The sequence below is a fragment of the Heterodontus francisci genome, chromosome 38 (assembly GCF_036365525.1).
Source record: "Heterodontus francisci isolate sHetFra1 chromosome 38, sHetFra1.hap1, whole genome shotgun sequence".
Lineage (NCBI taxonomy): Eukaryota > Metazoa > Chordata > Chondrichthyes > Heterodontiformes > Heterodontidae > Heterodontus > Heterodontus francisci.
This window is the reverse complement of record NC_090408.1, coordinates 40,624,201-40,640,568: the sequence shown is the minus strand read 5'-3', so window position 1 is coordinate 40,640,568 and position 16,368 is coordinate 40,624,201.

Sequence of the window (16,368 nt, the reverse complement as noted above, 5' to 3'; positions counted from 1 at the left end):
TTTTAACAACAATTGATGATAGTTTCATACCAGTTTTCAATTCCAGATTTTCTCCCAGCTGCTGTGGTGGGATTTGAATCCATGCCCCCAGGACATTAGCTCATGTCTCCAGATTATTAGTTCAGAGACATCACCATTACAGCACCATCTCTTACTAATGTAATGTATGATTCATGGGGAAATGTGGTTAATCATTTTGACTCTAATATTTAGCCTCCGATTTTCAGCGCATGAATGAATGCATTCACACGATGGGACTGCGGCACTATTTTGGTGGGGTTATCAAGAAATGTGCAGGGGGTTGGGCTACTATAGGCAGCACCAGCGCCCTGAGTTAGGGAAGGGAATGTTGACCTGGATTCCTGCTCATCACTGCTACACAACAGCCCAGTGGTTAGCACCGCAGCCTCACAGCTCCAGCGACCCGGGTTCAATTCTGGGTACTGCCTGTGTGGAGTTTGCAAGTTCTCCCTGTGTCTGCGTGGGTTTCCTCCGGGTGCTCCAGTTTCCTACCACAGCCAAAAGACTTGCAGGTTGATAGGTAAATTGGCCATTATAAATTGCCACTAGTATAGGTAGGTGGTAGGGAAATATAGGGACAGGTGAGGATGTGGTAGGAATATGGGATTAGTATAAATGGGTGGTTAATGGTCGGCAAAGACTCGGTGGGCCGAAGGGCCTGTTTCAGTGCTGTATCTCTAAATATAAAAAATATAAAATATAAAAAAGAAATTCCTTGAGGATACATTCCTGGTGATTAGCCCAAGATGGCGCCTGCTGGTAACCTGGTAACTACTGTTGTATATGAGGTCAATGGGAGGCCTCCTCGCTTAAACATGGTGGTGGTGGGGGGGAGGGCGGTACCACACAATCCCTGCCCCAGACTCCCTCAAAATGCCAGGGACTACGACAGTGCAGTTTACACATGGTCAGGACATGCAAAAATCCACAGTCCAGGAGACTGCACGATAAAAAAAAAAGATTTGCATTTCTATAGCTTCTTTCACAGCCTCAGTTCATCCAACAGTGCTTTACAGCCAATGAAGTATTTTAAAAGTATAGTCACTGTTGTAAAATGGAAAATTGCACACAGGAAGCTCCCACAAACAGGAATAAAACCATGGCCGGATAATCATTTTTTTTTTAGTGATGTTGATTTAGGGTTAAATATTGGCCAGGACACCGGGGAGAACTCCCCTGCTCTTCTTTGGAATAGTGCCGTGGAATCTTTCAGGTCCGCCTGAGAGGACAGATGGGGCCTCGGTTTAACATTTCATCCAAAAGACGGCATCTTTGACAGCGCAGCACTCCCTCAGTACTGCAGTGGGAATGTCAACCTAGATTTTGTGCTCAGGTCTCTGAAGTGGGGTTTAAACCCACAACCTTCTGACTTGGAGGCCAGAGCTTTACCCGCTGAGTCATGACGGACACCAGTAAACAAGAAGTAATTGTGAGGCTTGAGGTACCTACAAGTGACCTCCTGCACTCCCCTCCCCAGAGATTGAGCTGTTTGATCTGTGGCCTTTGTTTGGATTGCAGTAAAGAGGAGGGGGCTTATTGTTCAGTGTGCACAGGGATTGCTATGCTTGTTGCTTAAATAAACTTCAAAAAACCCAGACTGTATACAGCTCCTGAGACAGAAGCAACATTAATATTTAAACAGACTCCTGTAAAGAACAAGCAGTGCACTCAGATCCTTGTTGTACCATTGAGCATTTCTTCCTGATTTCTTGCTGTCTGTCATTGATAAACTCTTGCAAAGAGATTAAGGAACAGATTCTGCAAGAAAGGGACTGAGGATTAAACAGTGTTCAATACAATCATATCAAAAGGAACGACAACTTGCATTTATATACTGCCTTTAACATAGTAAAATATCCCAAGGCACTTCATGGGAAGTATCGTTGGATGGCCATTTGGCCCAGCCAGTCAATGCTGGCATTCATGCTCCACATTAAGTCAGAGGCTGGGAATTCTGCGGGAGTAACCCACCTCCTGTCTCCCCAATGCCTGTCCACCATCTACAAGGCACAAGTCAGGAGTGTGATGGAATACTCTCCACTTGCCCGGATGTGTGAAGCTCCAACAACACTCAAGAAGCTCGACACCATCCAGGACAAAGCAACCCGCTTAAATGGCACCCCATCCACCACCTTCAATATTCACTCCCTCCACCACCGATGCACAGTGGCAGCTGTGTGTACCATCTACAAGATACATTGCAGCAACTCACCAAGGCTCCTTAGACAGCACCTTCCAAACCTGTGACCTCTAACCACCGAGAAGGACAAGGGCAGCAGATGCATGGGAACACCACCACCTGCAAGTTCCCCTCCAAGTCACACACCATCCAGACTTGGAACTATATCGCCGTTCCTTCACTGTCGCTGGGTCAAAATCCTGGCACACCCTCCCGAACAGCACTGTGGGTGTACCTACACCAGATGGACTGCAGCGGTTCAAGAAGGCAGCTCACCACCACCTTCTCAAGGGCAATTGGGGATGGGCAATAAATGCTGGTTTTGCCAGCGACGCCCACATCCCATGAAACAAATCTAAAAGAAAGCCACCTTCCATCCTTCCTCATCTGACCCTATCAGCTTATCCTATTTCTTTCTCCCTCATGTGTTTATCTGGCTTCACTTTAAATGTATCTCTGCTATTTGCCTGAACCACTCCTTGTGGTCGCGAATTCCACATTCTCACCAATCAGTGGGTAAAGGGATTTCTCCTGAATTCCCTGTTGGATTTATGAGTAACTCTGGTGCCTCCCTTGACCCGGGCTCCGTCTCCCTCCCCTGATCGCAATTACCTTTGGACCTCACACCCCACTTACCTGACTGCAGAGGACCATTCCTGCGAGACACTGGCTGTGGCTTCCTGACAAGTGAAGTGACACCACCATCAGTCCAGCCAGGCAGAGATCCCCATCGATTGTGGGCAGGAGTCCAATCCCGAATATTGAAAAGAGGCCTGGGAATCAAATCTCTCTGGGCCTCTGCCTGCGGGTCTACCACTCACATGGAACCTCCCCTCCACAGATTGGTCCCAACCCAGCTGAAAGCTGAGGTCTTTGAACATGGGTTGAGGTGGGCATAGATTTGGTGGGGCTGCAATATGCCTTGGGTTGCCAACTCTGATTGGATGTATTCCTGAAGGTTTCATCACTTGACTTCCCTCCTCCAACTACCCCGCCCCCACAGCCCCACCATTGGTCAGCTGCCACGCCCACCTTCACGATGCCCCACCTTCCCATAGTCAATCGGAGGGCAAGCAGAGTCTTCATTATCCAATTGGATGATTCTGGACTGTCAATCAAACTGTCCCCATACCCTATTTTTTAATGCCCCAATAATTTGTTGCACAGGTTTTTGTTCCCAACAGTGTCCTGGAGATTAATCTTCAATTCCTGGCGACTCCAGGGCAATCCTGGAGGGTTGGCAACCCTACTCTTGATCAATGAAACAATAGGCAACGTTGAGGCATGAAAAGAGATGACTTGCTCAAAGGGGCAGATGGTGACTGGAGCCTGCGGAACCTTCTTCTTCTTCTTCTTCTTTGGCCTCCTTGTCTCGAGAGACAATGGGTAAGCGCCTGGAGGTGGTCAGTGGTTTGTGGAGCAGCGCCTGGAGTGGCTATAAAGGCCAATACTAGAGTGGCAGACTCTTCCACAGGTGCTGCAGATAAAATTGGTTGTCGGGGCTGTTACACAGTTGGCTCTCTCCTTGCGCTTCTGTCTTTTTTCCTGCCAACTGCTAAGTCTCTTCGACTTGCCACACTTTAGCCCCGCCTTTATGACTGCCCGCCAGCTCTGGTGATCACTGGCAACTGACTCCCATGACTTGTGATCAATGTCACAGGACTTCACGTCGCGTTTGCAGACGTCTTTAAAGCGGAGACATGGACGGCCGGTGGGTCTGATACCAGAGGCAGGCTCGCTGTACAATGCGTCCTTGGGGATCCTGCCATCTTCCATGCGGCTCACATGGCCAAGCCATCTCAAGCGCCGCTGACTCAGTAGGGTGTATAAGCTGGGGATGTTGGCCGCCTCGAGGACTTCTGTGTTGGAGATACGGTCCTGCCACCTGATGCCAAGGATTCTCCGGAGGCAGCGAAGATGGAATGAATTGAAACGTCACTCTTGGCTGACCTACGTTGTCCAGGCCTCGCTGCCGTAGAGCAAGGTACTGAGGACACAGGCTTGATACAAGCGGACTTTTGTGTTCCGTGTCAGTGCGCCATTTTCCCACACTCTCTTGGCCAGTCTGGACATAGCACTGGAAGCCTTTCCCATGTGCTTGTTGATTTCTGCATCGAGAGACAGGTTACTGGTGATAGTTGAGCCTAGGTGGGTGAACTCTTGAACCACTTCCAGAGCGTGGTCGCCGATATTGACGGATGGAGCATTTCTGACGTCCTGTCCCATGATGTTCGTTTTCTTGAGGCTGATGGTTAGGCCAAATTCGTTGCAGGCAGCCGCAAACCTGTCGATGAGATTCTGCAGACACTCTTCAGTGTGAGATGTTAATGCAGCATCGTCAGCAAAGAGGAGTTCCCTGATGAGGACTTTCCGTACTTTGGTCTTCGCTCTTAGACGGGCAAGGTTGAACAACCTGCCACCTGATCTTGTGTGGAGGAAAATTCCTTCTTCTGAACACTTGAACACATGTGAGAGCAGCAGGGAGAAGAAAATCCCAAACAGTGTAGGTGTGAGAACACAGCCCTGTTTCACGCCACTCAGGATAGGAAAGGGGTCTGATGAGGCTCCGCTATGCTGAATTGTGCCTTTCATATTGTCATGGAATGAGTTGATGATACTTAGTAGCTTTGGTGGACATCCGATCTTTTCTAGTAGTCTGAAGAGACCACGTCTGCTGACGAGGTCAAAGGCTTTGGTGAGATCAATGAAAGCAACGTAGAGGGGCATCTGTTGTTTGCGGCATTTCTCCTGCAGCTGACGAAGGGAGAACAGCATGTCAATGGTCGATCTCTCTGCTCGAAAGCCACACTGTGCCTCAGGGTAGACACGCTCGCCAGCTTCTGGAGTCTGTTTAAAGCAACTCGAGCGAAGACTTTCCCCACTATGCTGAGCAGGGAGATTCCACGGTAGTTGTTGCAGTCACCCCGGTCACCTTTGTTTTTATAGAGGGTGATGATATTGGCATCGCGCATGTCCTGTGGTACTGCTCCCTCGTCCCAGCACAGGCAAAGCAGTTCGTAGAGCGCTGAGAGTATAGCAGGCTTGGCACTCTTGATTATTTCAGGGGTAATGCCGTCCTTCCCAGTCTCCCAATATCAGTCACCATCCTCAGCAGAGTAGAAGGTTCAAAATGTTGAAGTTGAGGACTTGCCACTATGGGTGAAATGGGTGGTTGCCAACCCTCCAGGATTCCCCTGTAGTTTCCAAGAATTGAAGATTAAACTCTCGGACAGTGCTGCCAGCAAAAACCCAGGAGAAAATGAAAATCATAGGAATGTTAAAGAAAGATTGTGATTCTTTTGTTTTCCTTGAACACATTTATATATTATTTATAAAAATATTGGAGCTAGGGGGTGGCAGGGGTGGGGGCGGGGGGGGGGGAGGTTGTGGGGGGTTTGGGGGGAATAGGCTGTTTGACTAGGCGGGGCAGTTAGTTGCAGGATGTCACATAATGCAACCTCCAGGAATTTGTCCAACCAGAGTTGGCAACCCTGCTGTACAGCCATTGTGTTTAAAATGTCCAGATTAGATGACAGCTCCCTCTCATAAAAGACAGCTTTTACTGAAGTGCATGGGCTTTCTCGCCAATGAAAGGGAGGGAGCGTTTTGCTTTAATGAAGATGTTTATGTGACAGATTGTCTCATCTGCCTTCCTTTCTCGGCAGTTGGATAGTTGGCCCATTATGGTGTTGTGTAATTCTCCTAAGACTGCCCTCCTGTGGCCAAGTGTAAACCATCCACTGTACGGTCAAACCCTTCAGTGAAATGCAACGTTCAGGGATTCTGTCTATGTCTAACCAACCCCCACCCCACCCCTGAACTAGGGGGTGCCAACCCTCCAGGATTGCTCTGGAATCTCCAGGAATTGAAGATTAATGTCCAGTACTCTGCGGCCAGCAAAAATCCGGGAGAAAAAGAAACAATGAGCATTTTTAAAAATGGATGTTATCATTGCTAGTGCTCTCACTTCTATGTCAGGCAATTGTAGGTTCAAGTACCACTCTAGGGACTTGAGCACAAACATCTAGGCTGACACTGCAGAGGACTGCTGCACTGTTGGAGGTGCAGTTTTTCAGATGTGGTGTTAAACTTTACCCGCTTCAGGTGGATATAGAAGATGCTATGGTACTATATTGAAAAGAGCAGGGAAGTTATTAGATCATTATCTTATTGCTGTTTGTGGGAGCTTGCTGTGTGCAAATTGGCTGGTGCATTTCCTACATTACAACAGTAGCTACAGTTCAAAAATATCTCATTGGCTGAACAAAACTTTGGGATGTTGCAAAAAGTGCTATGTGAGTATAAGTCCAAAAAAATTGTGTTTTTTTTATTTTACTGTGCATTAAGTATTTTTAAAAATGGCAATTGATGGAGTAAGGTTTATTTAAATGAGAGCCAAGAATCATCCAATTGGGTAACAGAGAGTTTGGTCACTTTCTGATTGGCTGTGGGAAGTCTGGATGTGTTGGGCAACCAATGCCGGGTGCGTGGGGGTGGGGCAGTTGGCAGCAGGAAGTCACATGATAAATCCTCCAGGGAGACATCCAACCAGAGTTGGCAATTGAGCGGCTGACGACTACATCATACTAGCTCGGTGTGATGCTCCATTTTAATATATAATTCTCAGATGTTCAGAATGACAACTCACATAAGGGAAAAAATACCTTTTCTGTTTATTTTAAAAGACTTCGCAGGTTAAACCTCTGTGCAACAAAGATTTTCCATTGGACAAGTTTAGATTTGATTGCGTCAGTGAGGGTAAGGAGGATACACCCAAGTAAATCAATGGGGAAGTCTGCGGGTAGGCCACTCAGCCATTGGAATTGCCTGACAAGAGGTCAAGAGTGGAGAGCATGAGGACGAGGGAGATGCTAAGAACATGCCAAAGACTTGCAGGTTGATAGGTAAATTGGCCATTATAAATTTCCCCTAGTATAGGTAGGTGTTAGGGAAATATAGGGACAGGTGGGGATGTGGTAGGAATATGGGATTAGTGTAGGATTAGTATAAATGGGTGGTTGATGGTCGGCACAGACACGGTGGGCCGAAGGGCCTGTTTCAGTGCTGTATCACTAAACTAAACTAAACTAAACTAAACTTAAATAAAGGGGAGAGAGAATTGAGGCACACTTTGCTTTGCAAACTGGGTGAATGCACCATGTCGGACTTTATGCCTCAATACCACGTCACCTGTTATCTACCAAATACACTGCAGCAACTCGCCAAGGCTCCTTCAGCAACACTTCCCAAACCTTCAACCTCCATCACCCAGAAAGACAAAGGCAGCCGGTACATGGGGACACCACCATGTGCATGTTCCCCGCCAAGTCACACACCATCCTGACTTGGAGAAATGTCAGCCATACCTTCATTGTCGCTGGGTCAAAATCCTGGAACTCCCTCTCAAATGGCACTGTGGGTGTAGTTTTATTGCACGGACTGCAGTCAAAGAAGGCAGCTCCCCACCATCTTCTCAAGCGCACTAGAGATGGGCAATAAATGCTGGCCTTGCCAGCGACGCCCAAGTCCCATGAATGTAGTTGTTTTTATTTAACAGCGCCACAGAATATCTGCCAGTTTCTCTATAAATGGACTTCATGTAATAGACATTTAATAGTCTCTTGGGTCTCTTGGCATTTCTTTGTGGACGAAGATTTTGGGAAGGTCGTAGTCATAAGTTGCAGGCCCACTGGTGGCTACGCTGAGTAGTACAACAACAAATGTGCTTACTTTTCATAATAAGCAATTCTTCTCCTGTAGTACAAAGCTGTGCAGAAGGGAGACATCACTCTCTGTCACTTGCTAAGCCTTCAGAGCCAGATCTGTGGCAGATGCTCAGATTAATGAGATCAGCTCGAGATTCTGGTGTATTGCACAGAAACAACTGACCATCAGTCGTTAAGATGATTCCGCACCAGGCTGTTATATGGTCGCACTGTCATTCCAATTGTTCAAGATTCCTTCTTTTAGGAGACTTAGGTTTTTTGGGAGATGGAACTGGTAACATTTTGCTATTTCCTGATTTTCTCCTGAAGGTGTTGGCTCACACTGGGGTGTGACTCCCCTCTCACTGCCTTAGTACAATGGCCTTTCTTTCACGTGGAAGCCTGGAGATTAAAATGTTGGCAAGCTGCTCCTCTATGGCAGTACTGACTGCCAACCCAACACAGCCCTAACTCCCAATGAAAAGAAAGGACTTGCATTTATATAGTGTCTTTCGCAAACATAGGACGTTCCAAAGCGCTTTACAGCCTGTTAATTACTTTTAAATATGGCAGCCATTTGCACACAGGAAGCTCCCACAAACAGCCATGTGATAATAACCAGACAATCTGTGTTGTTGGTTGAAGGATAAATATTAGCCTGGGGCGAACTGCCCTGCTCCTCTTGAAATGGTGGCCATGGGATCTTTTAGAGGGTAAACAGGGGTCTCAGTTTAACATCTCAATGTCCACACTTGCAGCATTTCATCTGTTACCTGTGCTCAGATCAGCATGGACTAAGAACTCAAGTCTGGGGATTGACAGTAAACATCCAATCGCATCCTCCCATTGAAATTCCAAAGACCATTTCTAAACACCTGAATCAAGCACAGGGCATGATTTAACTGTGATGCATCCCCCCAAAGTCGAATAGCATGCTGAATGAACCCCAATGCTAGGCACACACATGAAGAATGACCACCTGGACCTAAGAGGTTGTGGAACAGCACCTTCAGGAGGGAAGGGAAGAAGATAGGGTGATGAGATGAGGAATCATGAGTGTGAATCCACAAGCTAACACATGGCACAAAATGCCAGCATGCCACCACAATGTTCAAAGCAGGTCTCCTTAATGTGCCTCCATAACCTTGCCCCCTCCCTATCTCTGTAACCTCCTGCAGACCTACAAACCTCCGAAATCTCTGAGCTCCTTCAATTCTGCTCTCTTGCGCATCCCTGAATTTAATTGCTCCACCAATGGCTGTCAAGGCCCCAGGCTCTGGAATTCCCTCCCTAAACCTCACCAACTGTCCCCTCCTTTAAGATTTTCCTTAAAACTTAGCACTTTGACCAAGCTTTTGGTCAACTGTCCTAATATCTCCTTATGTACCTCAGTGTCAATTTTTGCTTGATAACACTCCGGTGAAGTGCTTTACTATGTTAAAGGTGCTATATAAATGCAAATTGTTGTTTTTGGGCCTAATGCAGGGTGAATATTAAGAAATAGGTTTGCTGTGTGACAGATTGTGTAGTGGGGTACACACACCCTTATCAATATTAAACATCGTATTAATGGTGGTTCCATTGCATGAATAGGTCATTAATACTCAGGTGACAACCCTGGGGATGGTCAGTTGTCTTTCTCCCTTTCCTTCTCTCTTTTCCCACCACATTACCCGTGTTTCTATAACTTTACAGTTGATTTCACGAGTCAGACTGATTCCCACCTGTTTTGGATGAGTGGATATCTGCATGTTAATTACCTTGCCACTTTCAAATGCGTTTCCTTTTAATTATGGGTGCTCATAGTCCTTTTAACAGCTGTAGCTATTGTGGTGTGATGCACTATCTGCCCAGCTCTGTTACGTTCCAATGTTTACTTTTGAAAAGCCTAATTAACAGTTAGTTTTTTCCCCCCAGCATGTTTGTGCTGTGATTGCAAAGACTACACACCCTCTGTGTAAGAGTCTCCTTCACTGTTAACAAGCTCTGAAGCATCAACATCATTGACTGGAGTGATCCTTTGGGTAGAGTAGTGAAAACAAAATCCCTGGAGTCATTCACGAGGGAGTTAGAAAGTGTGGTGGGTGCAGGGTTGCAAACCCTCAAGGATTTAAGGTAATTGGCAAAAGAACAAGAGGGGGAGATGAGGTGAACGTTTTCTACACAGTGAGTTGTTGTGATCTAGAATGCGCTGCCTGAAAGGGTGGTGGAAGCAGATTCAATAGTAACTTTCAAAAGGGAATTGAATAAATACTGTAAGGGTTGTGGGGAAAGGGCAGGGAAATGGGACTAATTGGATTTGCTCTTTCAAAGAGCTAGCACATGCACGATGGGTTGAATGACCTCCTTCTATGTTCTATCATTCCATCATTGTCTATTCTGTGATTGTGCTGGAGTCTCCAGGGATTAAAGATTAATCTACAAGTCACTGCTGTGAGAAACCCAGCTAAAAAATAATAGCGCCAATGAAAAATATGTTTTAAAAACATTTGGACACTTTTTTTTGTTTATTAGTTACAAAAATATTGGTCATGGGAAAAAGGCGCTTTGATTGACAAGTCAAGGATCATCCAATCGGGTAATGTGAAGCCCTTTTTGCTTTTCAATTGGCCATGGGAAGGTGGGGGTGCCAAGAGGATGGATATTTTGGGTGACCAATGGCACGAGAGTGGGGGCGGAGTGGTTGGGGGCAGGAGGTCATGTGATGGAACCTCCAGGAATACGTCCAACCAGAGTTGGCAACTCGAGATGGGAAGGATTGCATGTCTCAATGGAACAATGAGCTCAATGGGCGGATTAGTTTTCCTTGACTCGACGCATTCTTGTGATATTTCAAAAGCTGGCCAAGTCCTCTCTGATATATTTATACGAGGTCCTAGGGTTCAAGCTCCAGTCTAGGCTGGTTAGATGATCTCAGCTGGGATACAACTACAATTGGTCTCAGTGCCTTTAATTGAAGGAGGATTAAATCTGCCAGGCTTGCAGCTCCTGGGCTGCTAGCCAATGATTCCTGCTGGAAAATATCTGTGTGTGATTGTGAGGGCAATAATCAGATTCAGTTGTGATGCCTCCACTGTCGAATGGCTTGGCCACACTCACTGCCAAGACTCACACATGAAAGCTTTTAAATCTGTACTATCGCTCGATCGTGTACTCTGTTGGCCTTAAAGCATGTTAGGGACCTCCTGTGGCCGTAAAAGGCACTATATCAATGCAGGTTCCTTCTTACTTTCTGCTTCAGGAGAGTTATCTCCATTTGGTGCCTTCCCAATTTAACACTCAGAGCCGAAGGGAGCAGCTGGTCTCTGGATGCACAGGACATGCTCCCTACATGCCAATTCCCTTATTCCGACAACGGGATTGTAGACTGCTCTTCCTTGAGTTTAAAATACGGTTGGTTCCCAGATGCGGGGGCAGGTCTAACATGATTGACTGCAGCTGACTGAAGCGAACTCATGTGACCACAGTTGGCTCCAATTCCTGGCCGAATGGCCAGCTGAGTTAGATTCTGAAAGGGCAGGGGAACCCCTGGGACCAAACCCCAGCAACAGTCAGCAACCTTCCGGGAGAAAGTCAGAACCAAATAACTTAATAACAGTCTCAGGAGTAACTGGTCTGGTGTCTGTATTTCCGATTTCAGCTGACAACACTGTGATTTCATTAAAAGGAAACAGACACATATGGAGTGAGAATTGTATTTACTTTGGTGGATTTGAGTGAAGGAAGGGAACAGAAAGTTCTTCAGCAAAGTGAATGAGCATGTTAAAAGCAATTATCACATTGACTACTTGTGTCAGGTTGTGACTCCAACAGCTCCAATTTAGGGGTGGAGTGGGTAGACTTCCTGAGCAACATCAAGTGAACTGTTGACAGCTGAAGTGAAGCAGGCGGGAGGTTTTGGAGCACAAGCTGTCTCTGATGGGAAATGAGAGGCTTTTTCTTAAAAAAATGACTTGCATATACATAGCACCTTTCATGACCACCAGATGTCTCAAAACACTTTATGGCCAATGAAGTACTTCTGTAATGCAGGAAACACAGGGGCCAGTTTTGCGCACAGCAAGCTCCCACAAATAGCAATGTGATAATGACCAAATCCACTGTTTTCTTTGTGATGTTGATTGAGGGATAAATATTGGCCTGGACCCCGGGGTCCAGCTACGGGCCAAGATGGGATAGAATAGTTAGGTGCTTGATGGCTGGCAAAGACACGATGGGCCGAAGGGCCTGTTTCTGTGTATAACTCTATGAGTCTATGACTCTACCTCCACTGCTCTTCTTCAAATAGTGTCACAGGAGCTTTTACGTCCACCTGAGAGGGCAGACATGGCTGTGGTTTAACCTTGGTTTAACCTTGATTTATTGGAGTGGCGCAGTGGTTAGCATCACAACTCCAGCGACCCGGGTTCGGTTCTGGGTACTGCCTGTGCGGAGTTTGCAAGTTCTCCCTGTGACCGCGTGGGTTTCTGCCGGGTGCTCCGGTTTCCTCCCACAGCCAAAGACTTGCAGGTTGATAGGTAAATTGGCCATTGTAAATTGCCCCTAGTGTAGGTAGGTGGTAGGAGAATGGTGGGGACGTGGTAGGGAATATGGGATTAATGTAGGATTAGTATAAATGGGTGGTTGTTGGTCGGCACAGACTCGGTGGGCCGAAGGGCCTGTTTCAGTGCTGTATTTCTAAATAAATAAAAAACGACTCCTCCGAAGGATGGCACCTCTGACGATGCAGCACTCCCTCAGTACTGCAATGGAGTATCAGCCATGACTTATGTGCCCAAGTCCTGGAGTGGGACTTGAACCTAGAGAATCTGAAGTGAGAGTGCTTCCAATTGAGGCACCAGCTGACACTCCTTTTGGGTTTATTTTAAAGGACCTCTATGCTATTATACTTTACACATTGAGTGCGAGACTGCCTTGCAGATCGACGTGTCTTGGACACATGGGTGGCCAGTGGGGCTGGCTCAGGGAAAGCACTGTAGCCTCTGAGTCAGAAGGTGCTTGGTGGGGGATTAGTTAAACTGACATTGCAGTGTGGACACTGAATTCACCGCAACATTGCAAGTGCTGTCCTTTGGGTGAGAATTTAACAGAGGCCCTTCTCTGCCTGCTCCAGACTAGATGCTGAGGCCCTCACCATCCTGGCCAGCATTTCTCACTCAGCCCACATCACCAGGAAACCACATCCAATTCATCTCACTGATATTTGTGGGATTTTATAGTGCGCAGAATGACTGCTGCATTTGCCTGCAGAACAAAAGTCATCGCACTTTAAAGCAATTCATTGTGGAATTTTTGAGTTGTTTTTCGAGAGGTGTGATAAGACGTTATATAATGCAAATCTTTTTTGTTTCAGTAGGATTGAGGAAGAGGGCTGTGAAAGGAAGTCGAACAGAATTCACTCTGCTACAACCCACTCATATTCACATTTGGGCACATGTACAAACTGGAAGAAAAAGCCCCCAGGAATTGCGGGTCAGTTGGCACCTGAAAGAAAGGATTTGCATTTGTATAGCGTCTTTCAAAACTCAGGCTGTCCAAAAAGCCTGCAACAACAACAGCAAAAACTTGCTTTTATATGGCACCTTTAATGTAATAAAATGTTCCAAGGTGCTTCACAGAGGCATTATATGACACTGAGCCTCATAAGCAGATAAAAGGGGAGCTGGTCAAAGCGGAATCATGGAGTGCCTTAAAGGAGGAAGGAGAGATAACGAGGTGGAAAGGTTTAGAGAGGGAATTCCAAAGCTTAAGGCCTTAGTAGCTGAATGCATGGCCAACAATGGTGGAACGATTAAAATCGAGGATACTCAATAGGCCGGAATTAGAGGAGAGCAGAGACCTCGGAATGTTGTGGGGCTGGAGGAGGTTACAGAAAGAGGGAGGGTAAGGCCATGGAGGGATTTAAAAACAAGGATGAGAATGTTAAAATCAAGGCGTAATGTATATAAAGTATTTTTTAAGTGTAATGTAGAAAACCCACCAGCCAATTTGCACACAGCAAGCTCCCACAAACAGCAATGTAATAATGACCAGAAAATCAATCTGTTTTGTTTTGGTGATATTGATTGAGGGATAAATATTGGCCTGGAGACTGGAATAACTCCCCCTACTCTCCTTTAAAATCTGCAGAGGCCTCGGACCCAGGTCCAGCACTGGAACCCTGGACCTCAGGTAAGTGAGGAGGGGTCACCAGGGCCAGTCCTGAAGGCCACAGTGAGAGGTTGGGCATTTGGTTGGGGGGGGGGGCGCGGGGGTCCCATGGGATACATTTGTTCCTGGTGGGGTCTTCCGTGGGCCACAAATTGCTCATGAAGGAGGAACCCCGCCAAGCCCACAGGGAACATGCCTCATTTTCCATGGCATCCTCCCCACACAGCAGAGGCCTACTCCCCCCACCGCTAGTAAGATCCTGGTGGGAAGAGGCCCTTATTTGGCTTCTGGGCAGGAAGGTCATCATCGACCTTTCCCGCCCCCAGTAGAATTGGAACCAGGATTCCTGGTGTCGGGTTCCATGACAGGTAACTCTGCCCTGATTCTCCGGCCCTCCCCACCATGAAACCTGCTGTCAAGATGATAATAAATCTGGCCCTAGGAGTTTTTAAAGAGATATTTTCTGGGCAGACAAAGACAGAGAAGAAATCCATCTATGTCATCGAAGAGAAAGTCTCGGGCAGGGTCCTATCAGCTTTGAACTACATGTGGGCAGTAACTAGAGTTGGCCTTGAACTCCCTACCTGTGAAATTGTACAAGGACTTTGACATCGACCTTTGGTTGGAATGAAACAAGAGCAGTGGGCAACAGTGCATCTATCTTTCAAAATCTCCCAAGTGAACAAGCGAAAAGATTACAGGCCTGCACCATTTCGAGTCTTCACCTTGGGGTAAAGCAAGTTTAACAGAGAACTCTTTACAAATCATCAGACCTGACGCATATTATCTTTTTAATTAATGTTTCAGGTCAGTGACCTTTCATCAGAACTGAGGAAGGGTCACTGACCTGAAACGTTAACTCTGCTTCTCTCTCCACGGATGCTGCCAGACCTGCTGCGTATTTCCAGCATTTTTTTGTTTTTATTTCAGATTTCCAGCATCTGCAGTATTTTGCTTTTATCTTTATAATTGCTATCTTTTCTTGAGTGTGTATGTATCTGTTTGAGTGTGAGAGTGGGTGTTGTTGTGTATATTTTGGGTGTTGTATGATAAACATTTATCTTTTAATCTTACAAGAAAACCTGTTGTTTGTCTGTTCTTGATAACCAAAGCACCCAGGGGTTAAAAACGCCTGTTTTTTTTTTGAAACACACTGTTTTCAGTCTGTCTGTAATAGACTTGAACCCATAACTTTCTGGCTCAGAGCTGACAGTTCAACCCACTGAGCCACAGCTGACAGAAGAACAATAGAGGAACATTTTAGATCTGAACTTTCACCAGAAATCAAACATTATGCCTAATACACCCCTGTTAGAAGGGAGTTTGTGCAACAGCTTTGTTGTAATATCTCTTCCTGCTCCCTTCCCCATTTCCATGTCTCACGAAAGGGAAGGCATTAATTCTTGAGGCTTTCAGTGTATTTTTATCAGCAGATGAATTACCCAAGCTTTGATGCCACTCCCCGTGTGGGTTTAACCTTGGCTAAAGTTGGACATCCCTAATTACAAGCCCCAGAGAAATCCTCTCAATTAAAAATTTCAAGACTGAGCTTGATAGATTTTTGTTAGACACGGGTATTAATGGAATCGTAACCAAACAGGGTTAATGGAGTTAAGGTACAGATCACCCTTGATCTAATTGAATGGCGGAACAGATTAGAGGGGCCGAATGGCCTCCTCCAGTTTCTATATATTAGTACGATCCTCTCTCCCTCTCCTGTTCTCCCTGTGTAATATGGGGAATTACAGGGGCGTCATTTATCCTTCTGTTTACAAATAAAAATATTTTCATCGCAGGATGTAAAGGAAAAATGCGAGCCTACTTCCACTTTGTTGAATCAGACAGGAGATGCGCTGTGCGTAGTAACTGCAGGTCCGAGGGCGGGACTGGACAGTCAGTCCATTGTCTCACTGCTCTCTTACATACCCCATTATGTGGGAGGACAGCGACTGCTGGCAGTCTCCACAGTTCCACTCCAGTTAGGAAGCACAGGGTGTTACAGGCTTTGCCACATCTCTGTGCTGGTACTTGTTGCAGAAAGTGACAGCTGTTAACTCCTACTTAGTCCTGTTGATGGGAAAGAGAAAAAGCATTCAGCAGCGTTTATACCGATCAAGGTGGGTTTCTCATTATAACAATGCAGCTGTAATTATACAATCATTCAAAGCACTGAGAACTATCAACAGGGCTTGGTGTGCTGTACTCTGCAGCAGTATTATACACAGCTCTCACTTAAAACCAGCTTTTAGGTTCCATTTTTCGAGCCTTTCCTTAGGAACACAGGAACAGGAGGAGGCCATTCAGCCCCTCGAG